The following is a 20,000-nucleotide window of genomic DNA, read 5'->3' on the forward strand; positions in this document are numbered from 1 at the left end:
ACACAACAGTAGTAAATGTAAGTGATTTATTATTTGTTATTATTTATTAGCTAAATATATGCAGGTGACTTACTGTGTTGTCTTAAGATTAATATGATAAGTGAACTTTGATGGCAAAGTTATAGGTTAGTTCATTATGTAACATAATGTAATATTGAATATAGTCTGATAATGTGCTCTCAGTGTACTAACTAGAGTAAGTGAGTTATAGGTTAGTTCATTATGTAACATAATGTAATATTGAATATAGTCTGATAATGTGCTCTCAGTGTACTAACTAGAGTAAGTGAGTTATAGGTTAGTTCATTATGTAACATAATGTAATATTGAATATAGTCTGATAATGTGCTCTCAGTGTACTAACTAGAGTAAGTGAGTTATAGGTTAGTTCATTATGTAACATAATGTAATATTGAATATAGTCTGATAATGTGCTCTCAGTGTACTAACTAGAGTAAGTGAGTTATAGGTTAGTTCATTATGTAACATAATGTAATATTGTATATAGTCTGATAATGTGCTCTCAGTGTACTAACTAGATTAAGTGAGTTATAGGCTAGTTCATTATGTAACATAATGTAATACTGAATATAATCTGATAATGTGCTCTCAGTGTACTAACTAGAGTAAGTGAGTTATAGGTTAGTTCATTATGTAACATAATGTAATATTGAATATATAGCCTGATAATGTGCTCTCACTGTACTAACTAGATTAATTGAGCTCCTTTATGTTTTCTTCTTGGAGGCAGTACAGAAGTTTGGCTTTCCACTAAAGTCTGATCAACAAATAGATGTGGCTCACCCTGGTACTCATTCCTCAGTGATTGGAGCATTAGCTGTCAGTTAAAGATGTAGAATCTTATTTTTATGTTATATAAATGGTATACTGGACGTCAGCTGCTGTATTCTTCTTTTTTTGAGTAGTCTGATCATTTCAACCATTTACAGATTCTTTAGGTAAATAATTTGTAGTCCTTCTCTAAGCAGCGCTGGTGACAGCAGGTTGTTCTGGTGGAGTGGACGCCATCACAAGCAGATGTTATGCTGCACTCAGAGCTACCATGAAGTGAGAAACCTCACACTGTAAAGTGTCTGTTGATCTGCACTTTATCAGTTGATACCACACCCCCCATGTCAGATACTGCGACCTGTACGAGGGTAAGGACGGGGAGAAGAAGAGGTAGGTAGTGAATTCACGCATGACAAACAGAGCAGCGACCGCCTCCCCATCTGTGCCTGCTCCGGCACCAGCGCTCCATCTTCCAGGTGTGTGCGTGCAGCCGAGCTGCTGGCTGTGTCCTTGGAACTGAACACTGAAGGTGAGTTGTCTTGCTGAATGGACTGAGACTGCTCAGTGGCCCAGCGTCAGCCGCCTTGTCAAGGCCGTCTCCCTGGAGCTTTGTCGGCTTCACCCGGCTGGTCAGACCATCGCTGGCATCAGCGTAAACAGGTGTGCTGCCGTCACGAGGGACTGCGGAGTCATCAGGGACGTAGTCCTGGCCAGCCACAGTCTCATGGCCTGGACCCGAATTCAACTTTGAGCACAGCAGGTTTCGTGAGGTGCACTTCTGCACGGCAGCAGCGGGGGAAACCGTGGCACAGCGGCTGGAGGAGATGAAGAGAGGAGATGCTGGACAGGGTCAGTGATCTGCTGACCACTCCACTCACCCCATTGTAAATAGTTGTTTAATACTATAAAGTGAATGAGCTCTGTTTAATACTGCATTCTACTTCACAAAGTGAATGAGCTGTTTAATACTATATTATACTTCACAATGTGAATGAGCTGTTTAATACTATATTATACTTCACAAAGTGAATGAGCTCTGATTAATACTGTATTCTACTTCACAATGTGAATGAGTACTGTTTAATACTATATTATGCTTCACTACATGAATGAGCTCTGTTTAATACTATATTATACTTCACAAAGTGAATGTGCACTGTATTATATATTATATTATACTTCACATAGTGAATGAGCTGTTGAATACTATATTATACTTCACAAAGTGAATTTGCAGTGTATTATATATTATATTATACTTCACATAGTGAATGAGCTGTTTAATACTATATTATACTTCACATAGTGAATGAGCTGTTTAATACTATATTATACTTCACAAAGTGAATGAGCACTGATTTCACTGTTTTACTGTATTTTACTTCTCACAAAGTTATTCTGCTTTGTACTTCGCAAAGTGAACGAGCACTGATTTATTCTGCATTCTTTTGCACAAAGTGAATGGGCACCGATTTAAAGTGCTTTAATAAAGTAAATAAATAACTTGTTGGTAATTAGACACACTCATCAAAAGGTGCACTTGTTATTTTGAGTGATATTATTTATTTATTAGCTGTAGTCAGATAAGCTCTGGTGTATTAGCAGCAGAGGGAAGGTATTTATGGGTTTAAGTTGTATACAAGGTCATAGGGACCATAAGGCACAGAGCTGGTTGGGAGCAGGTGGAGATTATCCAACTGCTACCAGTGGTCATAAATTCTACTGATACAAGAGTAATCTTTTATGACAAAGCACTCCCCCTGGTGGTTGTACAGTGGAACTGCTCTTTGTCTTGTAGAATATCTTTCATAAGTTTGCTTCAGAATCTCTGACATGTTAAAGCCCTTGTTTAAGTGGCTCTTATAGTTCTTTATACACTGCAGAGAACACTCTAGAAATTTCATCCAGCTCCAGATCCTCATCTTTTACATCAGTTACCTTAAAGTCTCTCTCCCCCCCGTCTCTCTCTCTCTCTCTCGCTCTGTCTCTCTCTCTCTCTCTCTCCCTCTCTCTCTGTCTCTCTCTCTCTCTCTCTCTCTCTCTCCCCCCCCTCTCTCTCTCTCTCTCTCTCCCCCCCTCTCTCTCTCGCTGTTGCAGCTGTTGACAACCTGTTTAAATACAGTTATGGCGTATGTGCACTGTTATCACTTGGTGTTGGCACTAATGGATATGTAGATGTCAGAGTGATTGCAGATGTGTCTTATTATTGGTCTTATTTTGGCACCAATATATTTTACCTGGTTTGTCAGTGACAGACACTTCTGATCTTTTTTAGAAAATGCCAGTAACTCAGATACCACAGATGCAAATTAAAATTAATAAAAGAGTGTTTACAGGGAAAAGAGGTTTAACATTGAATTAGATATATTAATTACAGAAAACATGCCGGTCATGCCGAAGGTCATGGAACAGGACGCACAGACTCTCTTGACGTGGACAAACATTTATTTACATAAAACATAAAGACTACAGTGGCACTACCATATAACACAAACAGTGAACACAGAGACACTTAACACTAACGATTTTTAACATTAACACAAGCTAGACAAACATGGTTACGAATGTTACATTTAGACATTAACTCACAAACAACATGCTACATCAACAATGACCAACAACACTGCACACACTGACGAGGGTTTAAATACACAAAGACAAACAAGGTGCTTATGTGTTGTAGGTGTGGTTACAAACAAAGATCCTCCCACTGCATGAGGAGGGCCAAACCACGTGACTCGCAACAGGCGAGCGTTCCGTTACAGAACCTCCTACCAATGGGCGTGGCTACCGATGTGTCCTTCCAGTGAATGCGAGCCTCAGGACGCCGTGTACGTGTACACAGAAACACACAGCACAGCAGTGCCCGGTGCCCACCCATTACCAGGCAGGCCAGGTTCCTCCAACAAGGGAGGCGTTGTGGTGAGAGGGACAATTGCAGCTTCCCTGCCTCTCTCAGGGCAGTCCGGGGCACTCCCAACAACGTTGCGCCTGTAGACGTACCAAAGGCGCAAACACAAACAAACAATAGCGCCCACATACAGACATATAAGGCACTGCGACGTGGTGCTTGTTGCCTGCGCAGGCGCCCTGAACGTGTCTGTGGCCTCAATGGACACGCGGGGTGCATGTCCGCCCCGTTCCAGACGTGCTACCTCCCCCAACGGTCCTCCTCTCGCCTGCCGCTCTAGGATCGTCCCAGAGGCGGGTTGCCTCCGGGGCTTTGGGCAGACCCCTCCAGTCTCGCTGGTGAGTCTGCTGAAGGGAAGAGACTCTGGCTTCAGCTCTGCCCACTGGAGATCCTCATGGGTCCACCCAACCACCCTCTTTCTGGTTGTTGTGGTGCCCTTTGGTCCTCCTCGGCCCAGGCTCAATAGCCCTAGGCCCACCCAAGAAATTCCTGGGGATTTTCCCCTCCACTTCCGGAGTGGACACTGACAACAGTCACAGCCCTCTCCCCAATCTCCTTGGATCCAGGCAGCAGGAAGTCTGTCTTTAGCCGAAGGAGATGGCGTCCTGTGGTGCTTGGTCATTCTGTAACGCGTCGGCCTGTGTGCCGAAGGGCGTGGAGCAGGACGCACAGACTCTCTCGACGTGGACGAACATTTATTTACATAAAACATAAAGACTACAGTGGCACTCCCGTGTAACACAAACAGTGAACATAGAGACACTTAACACTAACAATTTTTAACATTAACACAAGCTAGACAAACATGGTTATGAATGTTACATTTAGACATTAACTCACGCCCATCCTGCTAGGAAGTCCGTCATTTGCCGAGGGAGTAAGCGTCCTTTGGTGGTTGGTCATTCTGTAACGTTGCTGCTGGCCCGAGTGCCGCAGGGTGTGGGGCAGGACACACAGACTCCCTTGACTTTGTGAAACATTTATTAATGTTAAACATGGACAACACAAGTGGCACTCACATACAACTGTAACAGTGAACATTATTAAACATGGAACACTAACGATCTACACATAATACGAAAACGGTCAAAACAAATACAGATGTTACTTGCTACAGGTTTTTTTTACACAAGAGACTGAAGAGACTAAGGTAGTGACAATGACCAACAACGGTGCACACAGTGACAGGGGTTTAAATACACCGAATTATACACCGAAAGATTTTAGTGGTCCATACAATCCCAAACCAGAGAAGCAAACAACTGGAGGATAACATCAGAAAAAGTGACTGATGTTTTATTCTACCAGGGAAGCTGCATCATCCCGCGGAACTTAGTGGACCCTACCTGCAAGACAACCTAGAACAGATGTCAGCTGAGCAGTGTGACAACCATTAGCATCGCTCACAGGAGGGCTTTTTGTCTTCTGCTAGCAAAGCATTTCTTAGGGAGAAAACAGGATGACTTTCTATTTTCCTTCACTCTGCTCTAAAAAATAAAGAGGGTGTTACAATCAAGCCAACGCAGGAGGGCAGCTCGACAGCGCACCAGTATGCCGCCAAGCTGAAGACCAAAATGGCTGCCTCTGAAGGAAGGGCTGTATGGTATGAAATATGCTTCCCTCTTCAGAGGCCCACAGCATCAATTTCAGATGCCATAGTGAATTAATACTAAGCCCTCTTTAAGAATGAGTCATATATGATGTGAACTAGTGCCCCAAATACTTCTTTGTGGGATTGACACGACATGGTCAGCATGACTTTAGACTGCTGGTTTTGTTTTGTATTTTTGACATACAAGATAATTTACAAGCAGGAAGAGAAGTTTCTGAATTGGTTACTACAAACCCTGACCAAGCTGAAGTTTTTAACTGCTGATCCTAGAGCCCAGGACAGGTACAGAGACTTTTTTCCTTCAGAGCATCTATATTTGTGATGACTATGAGGATTATTTATTCAGTGTTTTTAAATGAACATTTCTTACATTTGCTATTAGAAAGTATTATAATTTAGTACAAAATGTATGTGCTACTTCTATGCCACATATTTTACCTTCAAGCATTACCTATAATATTGTATATGTGTAACGTGGTGGCCCGAGTGCCAAAGGGCATGGAGCAGGACGCACAGACTCTCTTGACTTTATTACACACAATGTTATGGCACTCACATATAACATGAATGATGAACATGAACATGAATACATATAACAATGATGAGACAAACCATAACCATCACGCTACACCAATAATAACCAACAGCACACAACGACAAGAGTTTAAATACACAAAGACTAACAATACAGGTGTGTGCAGGTGTGGTTACGAACAAGACCCTCCCACTTCACGTGGTGGGCCAAACCACGTGACTTTCGGGAGGTGAGCATTCCGTGACAATATGGTATACATCATTCTTATTAGGTTTTTACAGACCTTTGGCATATGTGGGGGAAGCAGTGTGTGTGTAGAAGGCATGCTGGGCCATTTATGTGAATATGATAATTTGCACATGATTTGCTCTGCTTGTTACCGTTAATGCAGTCAGGATTTAAAACAATGTGTAATTTGTGGATGATACATGCTATACTGTAACTCGCCATAATTTTTTAATATGGGAATTGTTTGGTTTTCATCTTTCTAGGAAGTGATTTTCCATAGTGCTGGTTTCGAATGACCTGTTTTCTTAGTACATCAACATTTCATTCAGGTGATATGAAGAAACAGACAATCACGAGAGGGCTGAGAGGGTAGATGGGTTGCAAAAAGAAAGTGAAAGTGATGTGGCATTTAATAAATTGTCATCACCATGTTCAGATGAATAGTACAAACTTGTAGCTGTAAGGTGAGTGAGGTGGGGGGTGAACACATGCAAAGTACCAGTGACTTGGACTTGAGAACGAGTAGAATCCAAAACAGGGGAAGACAAATTGAAAATGATAAACAGGACAATGTAAATAAATGACTAGTTTAATAACAGAAACACCAGGAACAATCCCAAAGGATAAGAGGTCAATTCAGGGTGAGGGTGAGCACTGGATAAATAAGGGACTAAATATTAAAGGGAACCTATGGGAAAACAATGAAGCATAAAACTCAGAAAAACAGGGTAAAAAGCAAAGAAGGGGAGTACAAAGAACTGGGTTACTCAACTAGGTAAACAATGACCAAGACTAAATTACAGGTAACAAATATACAAGGACAACCAAACACTTGTATGAGTTAACTAAAGGGAAAGAAACCTAAAGGGAGCAAAGCGACGAGGACAGAGAGTAGACTACGATGTGGGATGATAGATCAGGAAAGAAACTTAGGAGAGTACACAGAAATAAGGTATAGCGGGCAGGAGAGCAGAATCAACTTAACGAACATGAACCGGGAAGGCTAAACTGACAAAGAAGATAACAAGAACAAGAGAGAACACTAACAGGAGAATGACAATAGTAAATGGAGAGAGTAACTTAACTTGAAACACAAAGAACGAGTACAGTGTAACCATAAGCGAGGCAGAGTCAGAACATCAAAAACACATAGACACAGAAATGGAATTAAAAATGACCAACCAGCCTAAGTTGCAGTGACACGGTTTAAATATACAAAGCTAACAAGACTATAAACAAGGAGCAGGTGAAAGCAATGATGGGCATTGAAAACAAACAAGGAGGTGGAGAAAATGAAACTAAGGACTGGAACACACGGAAGAGATCATGAAGCCAGGGAAACAGGAGAAGCTCCAGGCCAAGAACATGACAGTAGCCCATTCAGTCAATGTTTCCATTGACATCACTGAGTACCACGGACAGTGACACTGCCATAGTGGACCTCCAACAAACTAAACAGAGAAAGAGAGAGAGAGAGAGAGAGAGAGAGAGAGAGAGAGAGAGAGAGAGAGAGAGAGAGAAAGAGAGGGGCTCTCATGTCACTGCTGCATGAGCCAGTACTCCTCAAACAGCACAATGCTGGCCCTATAGACATCTACCTTGGAGCACTCTACTCACTGCAGTGATAGCAGGAGCTAGCTTTTTGATAGCAGGTGACTCAGGAATGGAGCTGGTACAGATGTGGCCTGCAGCCTACAGATCAACGCTGGACCCTGCTCTTCAAGAAAATGAGCTTCAGCATCTCAGTAAACAGATTTGGTTTTTGTTGGGTTAAAAACATTTTCTTTATCAAGCTGAACTCAGTGTCTCTGCAGGCCAAAGTTAAAATGGAACAGATTTGTTATAGAGGCGATAAATAATGAAAATGCCTCAGAGAGAGAGAGACAGAGAAAGAATGTACTCAATAAACCTCTCGGTCCATGCTTTTACTATTACTAGTGAATTACTTTTCATTTCCTACTCTGGGTCCAGTTCAGACAGAGCTCCATGTGTGTATAGCATCTAGCACCAAGGGGTTATTGAGCTGGTCCTTTCTAAGTTATGAAAGATCCATTGATGAGACTGGTTGTATGCTGGGCTAGATGGAAAACTGTATTGTTTTTGCCATGGTTTTAAAATGATGTGCAGTGAAATGTACTCCTGGGTCAAATTGCTTAGATATAGTATGACTCATCTGATTCGGACCCAGATAAGTCAAAACAAGGACTTGGGCAAGTGTTTAGGGCTCTAGGTCTCTGGTGATAAATATCTGGGTCAGCCCATTTAACAGAGTGTGTGAAGCTTTTCATTAACTTTTTATTGCTTATTGGTCAACGTGTATTGTCTTTTCTTACCACTCAGTTTTAAAAATCAACAAATAGGACAGAACAAAACATTATTTTTATGCTATGGTCAACTAGTGTTTACTGGCAAACCCAAGAAATTGGTTAGAGTGGGGATGGTTTTGAATTAGTATCAGCATAAATTAGCAGAACATAGATGTTTGTAAACTTTTGGATTCGCCTGTCTACTGAAGTTTTAGATGAAGAATCTCCCTCCTTAAATGTCACATATCTGTTCTTCAGTCATTTGTGGCCTTTAGAAAGGCTCCGTTAATTACAGCTATAATAGTGTTCATGCCTGTGTTGAATCGCACGATGTCTGGCACAATTCAACTGTGGAACTAGGTAGAGAGAATCTGACTGGCAGTACATTGGAAAGGTTTGATGCATATCCCATAGTCATAAAGCCTTAAATGAAGATGAAGGCTAAGAGAGCAAAAGTTATGTAACTCTTCAAACATGAATACTAAATGTACAATTCTGGGAAATCATGTCAAACAAATGTCAAACAAACATAGTCTTCCTTCCCAAAGTTATATTGACTTCTTATACTGACATTTTTTAAACATGTACAGACAATTTTATTCCCTGGAAAGTAACATATACACACAGACAGACACACACACACACACATACACATATATCAGAGATTTTGTCAATGTTCAAATATAAAAGGCACAGCACTATTTTCAAATATAACAGTGTAGTGTTTTTATTTTAGCTCTGCACAAAGAGTATACAGCATGTATGTGTAAATACGTGTACAAATGTGTGTTCAACTGTATTTTACACAATGCCACAGTGGCCTGCTCTACTTCAGCTTGCTCTTTACTGCGCTACACTTCACAGAGAGCTTTTCATGCTGACTCTTCAGAATGTCTAGTTGGCTCTGCAGGTCCTTGCACACATCCTTCACCTTCTCAAAATCTTGGAGCAGCGCAGGTTGTCTGCACACAGCTTGTCCTTAGCTATCATTACCCCTGCCAGAGCTTTCAGCTTGTTGCCGATCATTACCTTTATCTTGGCCAGATCGGCTAGTTTGGCCTGGATCTCCAGCTCCACAAAGTTGATTGTTTCCTTGAGAAGTGACTGAAACTGAGAGTGGAGGTACACAACACTGAGATTATTTTCTATGCCTTCAAGACTCTACTGTGTAATACATCTTCCCATCCTACTCTGTGGTAATACATTTACTGCATTTTCAGTTTTAAATGGGGGCTCGAAATTTCCAAGTTTTGTGGTGGGATTTATGGGATGGGTGTTGTTATGTTTTCACTTCTACTTGACAGTTCCATGGGTATCTAAAAAGTCAACAAAAGTTGTCCCCTCATTAGTCTTAATCTACTGAGTTTAATAGGACGTCATACCTCTCTAGTGCTGGTAATTCCTTTCTTTATTTGAATAATCTCCTCTTTATACTCCATGATCAGAGTCTTATAATTCTCATTTTCAAACTTCAGTTTTTCACCTACAGTTCTCCAATAGTTTCTTCCTGGCTTTGTACCCTCATCTGCAGCGCAAGGTTCCGTATTTTTGCAGCAGTGAGCTTTTTCTCAGTCTTCTGCTCAGCTGCAAGGAGCCATTTCACCTCAACAAGAGCTGCCCTCTTCCCCAGCCACCGGGTGAGAGCCGCAACAGATACATCTTGCATCATCATGATGAAGGCTTGATATTCACAGTCCTACTGCTTCTTCTTCTCCTGGCACTGGGGCCGGAGTTCTTCAGCTTGCTGCTGGATTTGCACTGCGACTGCAACTTTAGGTTCTCTAGAATTTTCAGATGGTCCTTGTAGCCATGGCGACTCCGCCTTGTACACACGGGCATTACCACATTTTCCCTTTCCAAACAGTCAGCTATTATCATCTGCTGCTCGCTGCTCAACTGGTAGAGTTCATCCCTCTCTGACAGGAGGCTCTGCAGAAGCACTTGGTGTTCCTTATACTCAGCTTCAAGGTTACATCTCTCCATCTCCAGCTGTCATGAAATCCATCCAGACCAGTCTTCTGTAGTTGTTCATCTGAACCTAAAATTACGGGGCAGAGTTATACTAAAGAATCATCCAGTTCTATTAGTTAACAGATGGCAACAGCTGATTTTGTCCTCCTGGAACTGAGCTATGTTCAGCTGAGAAGGCTCTGTTTAAAAATATATTACAGCCATTAAAATGAAACCATATGTTAAAAACCAAAAGGAATGAATTGGAATGTAATTTTCTCTGGAATGTATAGACTTTATAGTTCTTTACCTTTTTTTTCTCTGAAATGGTAGTGGATGGCCACCATTGATTGGAGGTAGAACAAGTGGAGCAAAATGTGTGCTGTCTCTAGTTTCTGGACTGTGCACACCCACATCAAGAGCCTAAACAAAGTATACAAGGTTTTTTTCCACACTAGAATCTACATACTGACACACAAACACACATAACCATACACAACCTTCCATAAGGCCAAACAACTTTTTATTAAAACGTACTTAAAATGTATTTCTATTTTTTCCATTCTTGAGGCAGCAGTACAAATATTTTTAAGGTATCCCATAGAATGTAAAGACTCAAAAACACATGCGCCTACATTTCAGCTTTTAAATAAATTATGGATACAAATATCTGAACATTGTTTGCTTTCTGAGCACTGTGGTTTGGTCTTATTGGTGGCAGCTTTGTGCAGCCACCTTTCTGCTTTTCCATATCTACTGGCACCTCTCGTCTTTTGATGTGAATTCTAAAGATCGATAAGCCTTTTATTTTGGGGGGAACAGACCTCAGCCAATTACAATAAGCAGCACCTAAGCAAATGTGTACCATGGGAATGGTGAAGCTAGCACAGTACAGCAGCTAATATTAGCTAACCAGTTAGCTAGATTGTAGCATACTTTTTAAACCTTCTAGTTTAAAATATTTTAACGACCGAGTACAGGTGGAGTGTGGACAAACACTAGCTAGCTACAAATCACTTACACAGCAGCGTGTGATTGGCTGCGCCAGTACCCGCTCCTATTGCCTTAACAGCCTTATGAATATTCAGGAACTTTCCACAGCTCTCTCTGACCTCAGTGAGAAAGCCTCCTTCCTATTGGCTGTGCCAGTTCTCTGTATGACGCAGAGGTGTTTTGAATATTCATAGTGGTTTTAGAAGAAACCCTCTGATACAGATAGAAATAGAAATAGAGTTTACTGCTGTGTATATACCCTCCGAACACTATATTCTAAATATCTACTGCTGTGTAGAGTGTAACGGTAATTTGTGTACTGTCCCTTTAAGTTGCGTTTTACGTAAAATGCGTGTGCATGTATGCCACGCAGAAGAGGACTTTTTGTTGTACTGTACATGACGGACCATACTGGACCCAACACTTCTAATGTTCTTAATTTAATTCCTCTATTGACGTGTTTATGAGTTTTGGACATTTCTACAGTTCATGTATGCACTGTCAACAGGATTACAAGAGCAAGCCTATGTCACATATTGAATAAACTGACAAGATTACTCCAAAACTGAGTTGAGTCTGACTTGCGTCTCCTCCACGTGCTTTACAGGCTTCTCTCTACCAGTTCCAAAGCTCTCTGCTAATCTGGGTTGGAGTATAATGTAAATAGGATTAACTCCAAACGCTACAAGAGGCACCTCATGGTTGCACAGTTAGAGTCCATTCTGCCACCATCCACATTTTTAGACATTTTCCAGCTCTTTATCAGTGGTTTGCTTCTGACCAAATGACTGCAGCTACCAAGATATTTTGGGTGGCTGACCACTATGCAGTGACATTGACATGCTGGAAATCTCCAGCCACCCTGCTGGGCACGGCACACTTGCAACACTCACTATCTCAGTGCCTCCACTGTGCCGATGCTTTGAAAGTATATGTTCCATGCTAATAACTCTGAAAAATGTACAACTTATTTAATTAGTCTACTATTGCATATTGAAGACTGTACAGCCAACAGTGCATGGGTATGCTCAAATGAAATGTGGCCAGAGTTCCTCAGTGTGTTGAAGGTTTATGAAGAGTAACATTAACATCTCAGGAAATGTTTGAGATACCATGCTTGTCCCTGGTCTAATTCTCTCACAAGCAAATATATTAATAAAGCACAACTAAAGCAAAGGCAGAATTTTGGGAACTGTTAGTGAAAGACAACAGAGTAGCATACAAGGATAGAAGAATAACATAAGAGAAAAAATGAATGTATATATCACTAGCCTAAGACCCTTTAAACATAAGAAATACTGAGAGCTAAAACTAATACATGCATATGTTGTTCATTTATTGCCTCATCAAAAAACAGGCCAACACCAGGATGTTATTACAAGATGGCGCTGGTGAGGTCGGCTGCCGTCACGACTGCTCCGTCCACACCTGGCACTTTTTTCACTATTTTTTTCACTCTTTTCACTATCTCTGTCATCTCTAAAACCCTCCTCTCTGCATCATAACGTGCATCTCATACAGCAGAGATGCTCTTATTTCTCTTGATCTACATAACACTCACCTCAAGCCGTCTCTAACCCCGGACCCAAGATGGCTGACGGAGATCCTGAGGGAGAACAAAGGATGTGATGCGAGTAAACGGCCTCGAAGAAAGCGAGCTGGCATCAGGAACAGGCTGAGGACTTGGGCACACCGAGCTCCCTTACCTAGCATCCTGCTAGCCAATGTCCAGCCTCTGGACAACAAGCTCGACAACCTCCAGGTCCCTCCAGTTCCAGAGGGGCATTCGGGACTGCAACCTACTCTGCTTCACCGAATCATGGCTGAACCCAGCGGTACCAAGCCAAGCTACCGCATGGACAGGACGGCAGATTCGGGGAAGTCGAGAGGCGGTGGAGTGTGTGTGATGGTAAACAACAGCTGGTGCAACGATGTCAGTGTTGTTACTCTTGCCCGCTCCTGCTCATCCAACCTGGAGCTGCTCGCCCTCAAGTTTCGTCCCTTCTACATTCCTCATGAGTTCACCTCGGTCATCGTCGACACTGTGTACATTCCACCTCAGGCCAACCCAGACATTGCACTGTGTGAACTTCATGAGGCTCTCACACAGTTTCAGGTACAACACCGGGATGCTGCACTTATCCTGGTCGGGGATTTCAACAGTGCTAACCTCAAGCGTGCAGTGTCCAACCTTTACCAGCACGTAACCTTCCCCACCAGGGGAAATAGGACACCAGACCACTGCTACACCCCATACAAGGACAGCTACAATGCACGAGCTCATCCACCATTTGGTGAGTCGGACCACACCGCTATCTTCCTCATACCAAAATATAAACAAAGGCTGAAACGGCAAACTCCAGTTCAGAGGGAGGTCGCGCACTGGACAGACCAATCGGTGGCCGCTCTGCAGGATGCTCTGGATGATGCGGACTGGAACATGTTCCGGCGCAGCACTGATGATGTCAGCAAGTATACGGAAGCAGTAGTAGGGTTTATTGGGAAACTGGTGGATGATACGATCTCAAAAGCCACCATCAAGATGTTTCCCAACCAGACGCCCTGGGTGGACAAAACCATCTGCGAGGATCTGAACTCTCGCACTGCTGCCTACAACATGGGGATCATCAGCGGGAACATGGATGAGTACAAGTCTGGGGCATACGGAGTGCGCAGGTGGTGAGAGAGGCGAAGTGGTGCTACGGGAGGAAACTAGAATCACAGTTCCAGCAGAGTGGCTCTAGATTCCTGTGGCAGGGGCTACGGATAATCAGGGATTACAAGAGCCCACCCTCCAGACTGATGACCAGGGACTAGATAGCATCTGCTGTAGAGTCCTCAAAGCATGTGCATACCAGCTAGCCCCGGTATTTACCGACATCTTCAACTTCTCCCTGATGCTTGGTATTGTCCCATCCAGCTTCAAGCGATCCACCATCGTCGCTGTCCCAAAGAAATCTCGACCTTCCGGCCTCAACAACTACCGCCCTGTTGCCCTCACATTGGTCGTGATGAAGTGCTTTGAAAAGCTGGTCAGAGACTTCATCACCTCTTCACTGCCAGCCTCCATGGACCCACTGCAGTTTGGATACAGCCACAACCGCTTCACTGATGATGCAATTACACATCTGCTTCAGACCATACTGACCCACCTGGACAAAGGGAGGGGTAATTATGTTAAAATGCTGTTTGTTGACTACAATTCAGCATTTAACACTATCATCCTCTCCCTACTAACTACTAAGTTGGAGGATCTAGGACTGCATCCATCCCTGTGTGACTGGATCTCCAACTTCCTAACAGACAGACCACAATTAGTACAGGTGGGCAAATGCGTCTCATGCACCCTCCCCCTCAGCACTGGAGCTCCTCAGGGTTGTGTCCTAAGCCCCCTGCTCTACTCACTGTACACCCACGACTGCGTGGCCACTTCCAGCTCTACCATCATTGTCAAGTTCGCTGACGATACCGTTGTCATGGGCCTGATCTCGGAAAACAACGAGAGGGCCTACCTGGAGGAGAAAATAATCTCCTCCTACACATCAGCAAGACAAAGGTGCTGATTGTGGACTGCAGCAAGAAGCAGGAGTGGCACTATCAACCTCTGAGGATCAACGGAACCACAGTGGAGAGAGTTGACAGTTTCAGGTACCTCGGAGTTCACATCTCGCAGGACCTGTCCTGGTCCCACCACACCAACTCCCTGGCAAAGAAGGCTCGTCAGCATCTTTACCAACTCAGACACCTAAGAGACTTCAGACTGCCCTCCAAGGTGCTTCTACACCTGCACTATCGAGAGCATCCTCACGGGGAAAATCACAGTCTGGTTTGGGAACAGCACCAAGCAGGACAGACAAGCACTCCAGAGGGTGGCGCATTCAGCAGAGCGCATCACTCATACGGAACTTCCTGACCTGCAGACCATCTACTACAAGCGGTGCCAGACCAAGGACCCCACCCATCCCAACAATAGTCTCTTCTCTCTGTTGACGTCAGGGAAGTGCTTTCGCTCCCTGAAGACCAACACAGAGAGACTGAAGAGGAGTTTCTTCCCGCAGGCCATTTGGGCCCTGAATCAGGGCAACTGATGAACTGTGGGGACCACTCTGTGTACCACTCTGTGTACTGTGTAAAAAGACTGCAATAACTGTAAACTGTAAATTGTAAGAAAAACTGGAAATTCTACAGTGTCTATATACAAATATACACCCACACACATACATACATATATATATATATATATATATATATATATATATATATATATATATATATAGTACACTGTGTATATATACATGTTATACAAATATTGTAATCCTTGCATCTCTCCTCAGCTCGAACAGAACAGTCACAAAGGCATTTCACTGCAAGTTAGACCATGTATGATTATGTACGTGACAAACTTTGAAACTATTTTATTCACCTTCCCACAATAGGAAATGTTATGAGTAGCTAAGAAAGTGATCGCAAGATATGTTTAATTAAATAATCTAAAGAACACATTTATTTTAGATTTTCATTGTGTGCGATAAAGGAGCAAGAAAGCTTCTCCCTAGGGATGATGACGACACAAGATGTAGTCTCGCGCGGAAGCCTTCAGTGCGGATGTGGGACGTGCATCAGATGTTACGACCACAAAACGGGGTTTACCGCACAAGAGTGTTTACCACAAGTGAGGATTTCCTGTGTACAGGTGTTAACCACACAGGTATTTAACTAAAGATTCACAGCTGGATCACACCTCAGCTTGTGTGGGTTGATCTGCTTTGATCCACCAGACGGTGAGCAGCTGATATGTTTACATATAAAACGTTGGCTTGGGATTCGGTCCGCTGACCTAAGGTCGGGCCTGTATGTTATGTAGAAGCTAGCTTACTGTCTAAGTAATGAAATGGAATTCCAACAGTTACGATTTATCTTTATTTTGTGTAAACACATCCGTTAGTTTGCTGAATGCCCGCTAACTCTCAGAAATTTTCTCATTCTGGGTCCGTGCTTGTTAGCTAGCTCTCCTAGCTTCGCTAACGTCTGTAGCTACAACGCTAGCTAGGTTAACTGGAAATTTAGCCTATCGGAGTATGATGGTTATTTCTACATGGGATCCTCAATTCCCCAGAAATGATGTTTAGATCCACGTGGCTTGTTACATATGAAAGATAAATGCTTTAATCCATATTCACCTTGTAGCGCTATTTCTGCTAAGTTAGCAACAGCTATCGGGCCTACATCAGCTCTCCTTCCATAACACAACATCAATAGTCACGAAGAGGAGTGTTTGTGCTCTTATAGACTTTAATCTAAGAAGTGTGAGGCCTTCTGCACTAATGCTTGTGCTTGATCAGTGTCTCATCCTTCACGCATTATGATGACTGTTCAGATACTCTAAACCAGATCCATGTAGAGAGAGATCTCGGAAGTTATCATCAAATATTAGCAGTGCAGTTGTACACAAAAGTCGAGACTGACCAATTTTGCTTTTCACAAAGTTTACTGCCTCAGTTTATTAGATGTTTATATGGTACAGCTAAGTACAATTAAGCATTTCAGACTAATGTTTCACCTTGGCATGCTGGATATTGGCTTCTGGGCAAAGTCTTGACTGATGGCAACCCATTCTTGCCTAATCAGTGCTTGGAGTTGATCACAATTTCTGCATTTGTCCACCTTCTTTTTGAGGATTGACCACAGGCAAAATCTTGAGCAAACCCACTCCCTTGGATGAGAAGCAACCCCATACATGAATGATGTCAGGATGCCTCACTGTTGGCATGACACAGGACTCATGGTAGCGCTCATCTTTTCTTCTCCAGACAATCATTTGTCTAGATGTCCCAAACAGTCTGAAGGGGGCTTCATCAGAGAAAATAACTTTACCCCAGTCATCTGCCGTCCAATCCCTATACTTCCTGCAGAATATCAGTCTGTCCTTGATGTTTTTTTCTGGGAGAGAAGTGGCATCTTTGTGGCCCTTCTTGACACCAAGCCATTCTCCAAAAGCCTTCACCTCACTGTGTGTGCAGATGCACTCACACCTGCATTCTGCCATTCCTGAGCAAGCTCTGCACTGGTGGTGACCTGATCTTGTAGCTACATCCTCCTTAGGAGATGGTCCTGGCACTTGCTTGACTTTGAGTGCTCTGAAGCCTTCTTCACTGCAATTGAACCTCTCTCCTTGAAGTACTTGATTCAATAAATGGTTGATTTAGGTGCTGTCTTAAAAGCAGCAATTTCCTTGTCTTTGAAGACCTTTTGTTGCAATGCAATGATAAATATACGTGTGAAAACACCCAGTTAACATAATAATAAACAGTTAGCTACCCAGCTCAAATAATTTGGGTTTGGTGCTTCTAACAGTAATGTAATAAATATAGCTAACTAACCATAAACCTGACATCGTGTGTGACCTGTTTAACACAACAATGTCAGCTGAACAAGGTTAATTCAGATATGTGGCTGCGAACGTTATCTTCTAATTGTTCAGCTAGCGCTAGCTAGTAATATAGTAAACCAATGTTAACTGTGTAGATAGCTCGCATAGGCTAATATTCATGAATATTAGGACAGCTACACGGTTATCTTAAGTCTAACTAACCTAGATAAGCTACCAATATTCAGCAGAGTTCCGAGTAAACGTTACTTTGTTTCCTGGCTAGGATAGCTTAGCTAGGCTAGCTAGCTTTTCTTATACAGGCCAGGCGCTAACATGGCTAAGATATTTACGACGGGCTGATTAGTTAAAGTTACGTATCGTGTCTAGATATCTAACCACAGTTACAGCGGTTGTCCGGCAGCTCTACCTCCACTGTCCTCGGCCAGGGGCAGTGAGGTCCGAGGCTGTCTGAGGGGTTCCCGCTGGCTGAACATGGACACACGGGCGTCCCCGCGTCCTAGCTCGGGCTGTGGGCCGGTATCTCCCGGGCCAGGACCGCTCGACGCTGCCCGGGTCCTGCCAGCGCCGGGCGCCCTGTCGAAACGCTCCATCATCACTCGATAAAGACGTCTGACTGTATATTATACAGATTATCTGTCGATAAAGTCGAGCCGTCAAATGCGAAGTATTATTTATATGACCAAACGCTACACACCATCTCTCTCTCATATTTAGCTGCCACGCTAACGCTTGCTAGCTCGTTAGCTGTTGTCTGGTGAGGGCTGTCAGCCCGTTTTCTTGCTCTAGTTTGTCTTTAGCAGGTCCGTTACGAACACCGACACCTGTCCCGCACGCAGTCACTGTTTAATGCAACTAGTTCAGACTATTATAGAGCTTCAAGTAGCGATATATAGTCAACTGAATAGACATTTAACAGCATATTCCCATCCCATTACTCCAAATTCCTACAGTAAAAACAATACAATGTCATAATCTTAATATGTTGCAGTGTTTTCCAAGTATATCACAGAGTGAACTGATAATTTGATTTGTTTTTTCATGTAATTTCAAAAATATATAATAGTGAACTGATTAGCTATTTGCACAATATTGCTCTATATTTTATCCACCTTCCCACATTAGGAAATCTTATGAGTAGCTAAGAAAGTGATCTTTATAAATGTAGTGGATTTAACAGAAAAAAAGGAAGGTTTGAATTTCCAAAAAATAAGATTTCTCTTCTACATATCCTCCTGACTACCAGAGGAAAAAAAGTCTCCTATTTCATTTTTTTTTTACTTCCCCATTTGTTTGGAAGGTAATGAGCATACTGAAAATATTTTGGTTTTTTTTAATGTTTTTTAAAAAAAATATATAATGTGTGCACTACAGTGGACATCTGAGCACACTACCTATGAAACTGAATCATAATCAGTAAATCAATCCCAAAGAAAATACCAAGTTGTCATAATATTTATGATGAAAACTACCAACAGCTGAGCTAATCTATATGTAACTCTTTTCTAGTGTATGTCTAGTGTTTGTATTTTGATGTTATGGAGTTATGTTTATGAAGTACGATATTTCAAACAGCAATTCCCTCTCTTTGAAACACAGAGGAAGATCTTGCATTATGTACACATCACATACATTTTGCTGTTGCTACCAGACCTGTGACACATTGATGCATGTGTTTCATCCACCATCTTTGGGAAATGGATGGCCTCATAGTGTCTCAAAGCTGCATTTGGCTGAGGTTTTCACTGTTGATGTGGGGGAGTGTCGTCTTCACTCTCACTAGAGATTCCTACTTGGACCTGAGTAATCATCTGCTCACCAAGGAGCAATTTGAATTCAAGGAACTGCAGTGGTTTCTTTCCCAGAACTTAGCAGTCAGTCAGCCTTATACTGAAGCCATGCACTGGTGATTGCCAAATCAAAAAAGTGGAAAATTGTATGCACTGTCCATTTCTGAGTGCGAGTGGCCATCCTATAGAAACTTAGCAACTGGTTAACTGGTTTGTTGTCAAACCACTTGACAGCAAGTTCAGGATCTCACCTGACCACCATCTCAGATGCTTCTCTTCCTTTCCTTTTGATGGCCTGATCCCCTATAATGTTACACTCCTTTGGAATTCTGTTCTTCATGAGAGTTCCTGTACCTCCCAAGCATTTCTCCATCATGGTGTCCAGGACATTTGTAAAGAACCTGTCAAAAAACAGGTGGGTTCCTCTGGAAACAGTCTCTGTCAAATAAAGAGCATCTTGTTCTCCAATGCCCAATCCCTCTATGACTCTGAAGG

The 20,000-nt window shown here is 42.6% G+C and overlaps 3 long non-coding RNA genes across 3 annotated transcripts in view; 1 reads left to right on the plus strand and 2 right to left on the minus strand.

Annotated features, from left to right (window-relative positions):
- Positions 1–6,651: 6,651 nt before the first annotated feature.
- On the minus strand, positions 6,652–18,626 carry LOC145659390 (uncharacterized). The gene is made up of 2 exons (XR_014125617.1): positions 18,125–18,626; positions 6,652–7,529 (listed from the first exon to the last, which is right to left on the minus strand). It is a non-coding gene; the product is annotated as an uncharacterized LOC145659390 (long non-coding RNA).
- Positions 8,577–18,129, minus strand: LOC145658921 (uncharacterized). Its single transcript, XR_014124794.1, has 4 exons — positions 16,888–18,129; positions 10,645–10,757; positions 9,767–10,422; positions 8,577–9,494 (listed from the first exon to the last, which is right to left on the minus strand). It is a non-coding gene; the product is annotated as an uncharacterized LOC145658921 (long non-coding RNA).
- The window catches only part of LOC145658976 (uncharacterized), a 6,105-nt gene continuing 1,719 nt past the window's right edge, over positions 15,615–20,000 (plus strand). Inside the window, exon 1 of the long non-coding RNA XR_014124893.1 lies at positions 15,615–16,108. This is a non-coding gene — a long non-coding RNA (uncharacterized LOC145658976). The remainder of the gene's footprint in view (positions 16,109–20,000) is intronic.

Source organism: Electrophorus electricus, chromosome 1 (genome assembly GCF_041902795.1).
Source record: "Electrophorus electricus isolate QZ-2024a chromosome 1, ASM4190279v1, whole genome shotgun sequence".
NCBI classification, from domain to species: domain Eukaryota; kingdom Metazoa; phylum Chordata; class Actinopteri; order Gymnotiformes; family Gymnotidae; genus Electrophorus; species Electrophorus electricus.